Below are 7,980 nucleotides of genomic sequence, written 5' to 3' on the forward strand. Positions count from 1 at the left end.
ACAGTAAGGATTTAATGGATAAGCTCAACTCAGGCATCTTCTGGATTTTCAGTACTTTAGTCTGTGACCTTTGCAAACATTCTGGAGGTTCTATCTCCTTGGCTTGGCTGCTTTTTAAATTTTGGTACTTGTCTTGGAAGTGACAGGTTTTGTTTTACCACTGTATGTAAGTTTTTGATAAGCTAGTTCCACTTTCACATTTAGTAAATTGGGGAGAGTAAAGACTTAATTAAAAAGCAGAGTTTTGCCAATTTAACATCATCTTCAGATGAATGACAGCTGTCTCATGTCAGGTTTTCATATAACTGCGATCAAACACCTCTGGTAAAACACAGTAATGAAAAATCAAGCTCATATCACTGAGCTGTGACTTTGGTCCTGGGATGCCCAGGATAGCTACATCAAACTATTCCAGGTTCTGTTGGTCTGGAAGAGCATCTGAAAGCAAAGTAGTAAATACATCAAACTTTTTCAGTACCTCATAAAACAACAAAAGAAAAAGTAGGGTCTGCTTCAGGTAATTTCTATAGGAAGGAAAATTTCAGTGGGGTTTTACTCTAGAGAAAAGTCTTTTCTCTGTAGTTGTGATGTTGCATAGCTTTGGCTACCTTCTCACTGAAATAGCCTGAGATGCTGCTTTCATCTCAGTTCTCACACTCTGACAAAAGACATGTATATTTTACTATCCAGTTTTGTTAATGCTTTGCTCCCCTCATCTGTTGTCACACTTTCACTGTTAAGACTAGTCTGAAATAAGCTTATGTTTTTAAATACTTGATTTCACATACTGCTACTATTTATGGTTAAGGCTTCCTTGGGAAGAATGACAATCACTCATGACTCAAAGATGGTCTCAATGCCAGAAGCACTTTGTATCCTGCTATAGGCCATCATTTTGACTTACAATAAGCACCAGCAGGCAGTGGATGGCCATTTCCTTTACTGTTCCCTAAGGTCATGTTAATCATCCTTCAGCTTTACTGTCAGAAGGCATAAAAATGGGACTCCACTGCTGCACAGTGTAGGACTGATGGATGACCCCAGAGAGTACTGCTGATCCTCTGCTGATGTCCCCAGAACCTGCTTCTTTCTCTGATTTCAGAGATATTCCACAGATGAATAGGGGTGCAGAGGCCAGCTGGTGGTTTAGAAGGTGCTGCAAGCAGCTGGATGCTGAAAGCACAGTGCCTGGCACTTAGATGACCACAGCTAAGCACCTCCTTTGTAAGGCAGGACATTCTGCAGCAGGCATTGTTTCACAGAGAAGGTAATTGCTGAGGTTTAGATAATACCAGTTTCCATCATTTTACCACTGTTACCACAGTTCCCTGAGTGCTTTTCAATATTCACCTACTTACAGCTGTGGACCCAAAGGTTCAAGAAAGAGGATGCTGGGAAAGGGAAATGATATTATTGATGTCAATGTGTGGTCAAAAGAATACACTACAATCCCAAAAATGGCAACAAAATGTGAGCTACTGGACTTGGGAAGAACAAGAACGAACACAGTGAAAAGCAAACACAAAAAAAAACCCCACAGACTGACAAGAGCCAAAGAAATATGGATAAAAAAAGTATTGTGATGATTTAACAGGAAAATCAGGGCAGAACAAGACACAGAAGGCACCACAAGGGACATGAGCAAACTTTCTTGTTCCAACAAGATAGCTATCCTTTCTCACGCATGTGCAAGCCTGTCCAAATGTGCTGTCACACAAATATTTTAAGCTGCTCTCTCCTGCCAGCAAGAGCTGTTATGATGGCAGCCGGTGCTGTGCTGCTGAGATGAGCCCCCAGAGAAAGCCCTCTCGCCTCTCACTTGCTGGTGTGCCGGTGTGATTCCCTGCCACTCCCGGCACAGCGCCCTACGTGCTCGGAATGGTGGGCACGTTTCGCTGAGTGCTCCAGCCCTTCCTGAGTGTAACTTTAGCCCCCTTGAGGAGTCACATACCTGCTTTACACTGCGTCTGCAGAACAGAAGAAACAAAGCCCCGAGCGCAGAAATCTTGTTAAAACATGCTATAGGCAGACCAGGAGATTTTATCAGCCAATTGAACAAGGACCAATATACCTGCACTCTTGAACATTTGTTTGTTATCACTGCTCTGCTGAGTCTGCTTCATTCTAAGTTGCAAAAGCGTTACTCTAGGCAGATGACAGGAATGCCCATTGTTAAATAATGTTATTATTTTATTACTCTTGGTTCTTAATGGTCCGAGACATTTTAGGTGACAATTGAGATCAAGTAACAGAGTTATTTCTTTTATACCTGGACTGTATTTTGCTACAAAACAAATGTTCTCTCAATATTTTTGTATGTCAGTCCGTCTGTCTATCAATCTATAACACCTGTGCAAACACTTTAGAGTAGAACTCCACATACTCAATATGTGAAGTTCTCCTTAACACTTCTCGAGCCCATTTACTATTCAGGTTTGCTGTTACACAAAGCAATAAACTGACCACAAAACAATTCGCCTTATAGATATAAAGCGAAGATTAAGGCTTTAATCAACAGTGTTGTCAAAGTATCTAGAAGAAATTAGTTTATCATGCATAGCAAAGATGGGTTTCTTGAGACTTCTAATGAAAGCTGATATAGCCATTATCTGATTACTGTAACATACACTCAATCATTAATACAAAAGTCCTCTTTAATGATCTTCATTTTATGCCCACAGCCATCCTAGGAGGAAGCCAGGAGGTGGGAAGGGTAAAGTAGTGCTTCTTGCTTTTGTTTATGCCAATTCTAATGGGGTTGTGACACTGAAGAATGCTAATTTGAGACTGATGTGTATTTCTTGGCCCTGATCACAAGATGTGGGTCAGACTTATGAGAGTTCAGCAGTATTTGATGTCCTGAGGGCAAGATGATGCTATTCAAGATGAATATAGAGGCTGTGCTGGTCTTCTCCAGTCCCAGGGATTGCCAGTTGCCCCATTAAGACAGTGTAAATCCATGTTCTCTATTGCAGCAGTGCTGAACCAAGTCCTGCTATGAGAAAGGAGCTGTGCCCTGGCATCAACATGGAAGTGATGATCCTGCTCTTCAGGAGAAAAACCATGGAGAAAGTAAAGATGCGTAAGGGGTCTGGTAATTATTTCTCATGTTTGTTATTGCAAACTGTACACTGTTGTGATTTTGCTGCTGGCTTCTGCTAGTAATTTGTTCTCGGGTTTTAAAGAATAGATCCCCCAAAAAATTTGTTAGCATCTGGCTCAATCAAAACGGAAGAAGTCACAATAAAGAAACTATCTTTCAAAAAAGGTGAGGACTGTGTCCTCTGAATGTAGATTTTTTCAAATGACTTTGGATTTTGCAGATTGTTGTCATTATCCAGCTATTTATGAAGAAGCATTATTGCTGTCTTTGTCATCAAAAGAGCCTTGAGAACACTGTTTGTCACCTAGGATTAGTATTGCCACAAAATAAATGTTCTCTCGATATTTTTGTAGATGCTTTCACAGGTCTCTAATGTTTCACATTAGAGAACCTGAGCCCCACTATTATTGCAAATTAAAATTATTTAATAGTGCTGCCTGTGAAAGTGTGTTGTTTTTACAGTTGTCAAATGTCTCAAACATTGATAATTTTGTTTAACAATACATTATTTTCCTTTAGTTCTTCTAGGCATACTGCAAGTATTATCTTATGATTCTTTAAATGTCTGTTATTGTAAAAGTAGTAGTATGCCTAAAATAGGTATTGATTTTGCATCCATAAAAGCAAGATACTGAGAAAGCCAATTATCTGTTTACCTCAGAAATATTAATGTCTTTATGCACCATGCAATGCACGCTGCAGGGTGTAACTCTTTGGACATACTGTGCATCTTTTTAAACCTGTAGGTTAAATGGAGAATAGTCTTGCTCTGAATCAGGAATTAAAAGTATCATTCAGGAAGTCTTCTAAATATCTTGACTTTAATGACAGGAGCATTTTAGCCTTTCTTTTTGTTAAAGCCTCAGAATTAGCTTTCTGTTGGTCACCCTCCCCCACATAATTCCTTCTCCTTTCTGGAGATTCTCAGCTGCTAAAACACACCCCTGCCAAATCTGCTGCAAACTGGACAAAAGAGAAAGTTCAATGAAACAGGAACACTCGAGTTTTCTGTTTGTGCCATGTGACTGTAAAACAATGGAGTTGCAGCATACACACAGAGTATGTAAAAGAAATGAATCTTTAAGAAATGTATGTTTTCACACATTGACAGGGGTACTAAACTCCCATGTTTTCCTTCCATATGAAACTTGTCACTGTGTATAATTCTATCCACATTCCCGTGGTTCACTTCCTGCTGCAGTCATGACAAATGTCCTTTTATATTTAGGAATTTTAGAGTCATTCATCTTTCATTTCTGTTATCAAATCTGTATTTCAAATATCTTCTGCATCCTGCTCATTCCAGTGTGATGTATGAATCTACAGATAATATATGCACCCCATGCTTATACCCACAGAAGCATCCAGAATTGAGTTCACTGTTCTCTTTGTCTGATATTCTTCCTTGACCACTGCACCCCACAGCAATCCCTTCAGCACCATCAGTTCACCTAAATTTCCTCTGCTTTTGATCCAACTCAATAAACCCATCCATTTTTCCTAGAAAAACACTGGAAGTTTATGAATGATTCTTGCTTCCAACAAATATCTGTATGTACATATGTACATTTACATATATACAGTGGCCATTTGCTTGTGCTGTAATCCTTGGGGAGACCAAACCTGAGCTGTCAATAATATAACCTGCTTTAGAGTACAGGTCACAGATAAGTCTGACTGGCATCTTAACGATTCTTATCTCTCTCTCTTGACTCAGATTTATATGTTAGGAGGTGAAGACAGGTGAGATGAGTCCAACCCATACTGCTGAAATGTCCATTTGCAATAGGAAGGTTCATGCATCAAGTGCTGTAGGGTGTGCAGGGAAACGAGATTCCCAAAGCGCAATCTGAGACTGATCCAGGGAAGACCCAAAACTAAAATACTGATCAGATTTTAGGCAAACATAATTTAAGAAGCAATACAATTATTAAGGTGGTAAGCAATGAAAAGGGGAAGAGAGAAGATATGAGCATTAGTAGGACAGTCATATGTTACCAGCAACTATGCTCAGTGGGGTAGTAGCGAATCAAAGTGGTTTTGGTTACTACTAGGTCTGGTTCATGTATGATCCCTTTAACCATAAATAAGGTCATCTCTCAAATTACCTATCAAGCTAGGTTCCTTTGGCAAGGTGTTTCCTTCAGGCATTGCAGTGAAAAGTTTGTTTTGAAGAGGGATTTAAAAGGCAGATGCAGCTGGCATGGATTAGAGATCCTTATGGAAAGAAAGAAAATCTTGTCATGGGAAGGAAAGGTGGACATGATTTGACTCACTGGTCTTTCTTCTGTCTAGTGGAGACATCACATCCACCACTTTAGAAGAGCCTGCTCCACTTGTGAGATTTCACCATATTAGCCATTTTCAGGAATTTCTAGTTTGCAATCTTGCTCTCTTCCTCCATCAAACACCTATTAACATTTCCCTCACAGTAAATCTTGCCACCAATGTGAATAAATATATTAAGAGTAATGTGTAGTATAGTTATCATAGTAATATAATATATAGTAATACAATGAATAGTTATTGCAAGTACTCCAGCCTAGCCTGGACACTTCAGGAAGTTTCACAATCCATTCACGGACAGCCACAGTGTGTTGTACTTTCCTGCAACCCTCACAATTTCCTCACTCACAATATTTAGAAGGAAGAAAAAAAGGGGAAGAGGGAACATGCAGAAATATATGTTGGTCATAAAAAGCAGACAGGCTCCAGAAAAATAACCTAAAGAACTAGTCTTCCCATTGTAACAGTTTGCTCTGGTTCAATTGCATTTTTTCTGTTTGCTGTTTCTTTTCTCTGTAGCTTTTCAGTTTTTGCAGTTCAACAGATCAAGAGTTCTTCCTTACTACGTTTCCACTTACTGAATTAAAAAAAAAAAATTATACTTTAAATTTCGATTATACCATTATATTTAGGAAATCTCTCTTGTCTCCACGTAACTTAAATGACAAGATGTTTCCTCCCTGTTTTATGTGATTCTAATTGATTATATATTTTGCCAATAATGTAATTAAAAAGACAAAAATCACAGTTATTCCAGAGTGAGAAGCTGTCCTAGAGCTTTACATCACCCTGATTTGAGGTGCTGGAGAAGTCAATGATATAATTAAGAAGGTTTTGCAGTCTTCATAAACATTCCAAGGTTATTCTCCCCAGACTGATGTTTTTTTCCTTGCCTTTCCACTCCAAGCCCTGTACTTGCCCATACATGCCACAGGGAAAATGGAACCCTCACAGATGATTTCTGCTGTGCTCCCAGCAATCTCTGTTAGCTGGACAAAGGATACTGAGGGCAGCTCTAATTCACTCTTTCCCTTTTATGTGGTGTAAATGAGCAAAAGGGCTGTAAGTCTCACCTTTTCTCTCTTTGTTAAGGATAATCTATTCAGAGCTCTCAGCACAGAAGCATCTAGTACTGTGTGTGTGTTGTACGAGGGAAAGAGTGTTACCTCTTGCATTGCTGGGAAGTCCAAACACATTTAAGTCAAAGACAACCAAGTTTTGAACCCCCACTGCAGTTCCCATCTTGGAAGAGGAATTGCCTTAAGAGGTACTACTAAAGACTGCCCAATAAGGGATTTATGGAGATCATTGTTGTACACTGGGTATATCTTTTAAAAGGGCTTTATAAATTGCTAGGAAGAGTCTTAGAATACACAGGAATATGCATATACACACGTCTCTAATAACACTAATTCCTCTGGTCCTTTTTACCCAAAAGGATTTCTCTTGTAGGCTATGAAATAGACCCAGCAGGCAGGGAAGTCTGCTGGCTCAATAGCAGCGATAAAAGTTAGATATCATAATGCTTCCATTTCATTAGGAAGCTATCTGTCTCCTGGTTGTGGCTGGTTATGACCCAGGAAAAGTGGATGTAAGGCTTGACATGGTATAGAAAACATAAGCTATGTATTAATGGTCACAGGCTGTTTCTCTCACAAGGACAGTTCTCTCAGTTCCAGTTGTACATTGTTTGACTTGGCAGTAGTAGGAAAGGAAATAGATGATTCAGTTGCTGTAATTTGTAAAAAGCATCAACAATTTTAGCCTGCATTTTTCCCTTCAGTCATACTCTCATCTCAGTTAAAGCTTCTTGTTTGATGTTTTCCTTCACTCTGACCATCCTTTAAAGCACTTGAGATGAAGTCAGGTAGAGAAGCAGAATATGGTATCCTCTGTGTACACCCTAACAGCCTCAGCATACATCAGTAAAGGGAATGGATTACTTCCCCATTCAACCTAAACTCATTTTGCCCTCAAGTGCCATATGCATAAGGCAGACTAAGGACTAGGGAGGATCTAGTGACATTACTGTACAGCTATGGTTTGGACTAGCATTTAGACCAGCCATAGCAGATAATTAGACAGATAAAGGTTTTGATTTAGGTGTTTGTGTGTTGTGTGTACAGTCTATCAGCCCGTCTAACTCAGTCTCCCCAGTATCATTTTGGTGAGGGGGTTGACAAGTGCAGTGTTTCTCCTCGAGTTCCAGGTTGAGAACCATATCTTAATAAGATATTAAAGCTTTCCCTGCAAAGTCTAGCTACTTTTTCCACATGTAGAAGCTATATTAATGTTCAGTCATATTGCTCAAGAAGAAAACAATACATCTAGCTAATCCCACGTATTCACTTTGCATTATACCTTGCTTCCCATTTGTTATAAATTTCTCTCCCTCTGCAATAAATTGATTATTCTTTTTTCTTTTCAGTTTTTCTGATTCCAAACCTCTGACTGAGCTTGATTTGCTGCTTCTGTTGGGCCACCTAAACTGTGTCATGTGTATTATACCTCAGGGTAGATCATTAATTCTTACCTCTTTGATTTAGCTGCCCTCTCAGTCAGATTCCTGCATCATTTTATCTCCCTCAATT

This window comes from Pyrgilauda ruficollis, unplaced genomic scaffold (assembly GCF_017590135.1).
Source record: "Pyrgilauda ruficollis isolate IOZ18807 unplaced genomic scaffold, ASM1759013v1 scaffold65, whole genome shotgun sequence".
In the NCBI taxonomy this organism is placed as follows: Eukaryota; Metazoa; Chordata; class Aves; order Passeriformes; family Passeridae; genus Pyrgilauda; species Pyrgilauda ruficollis.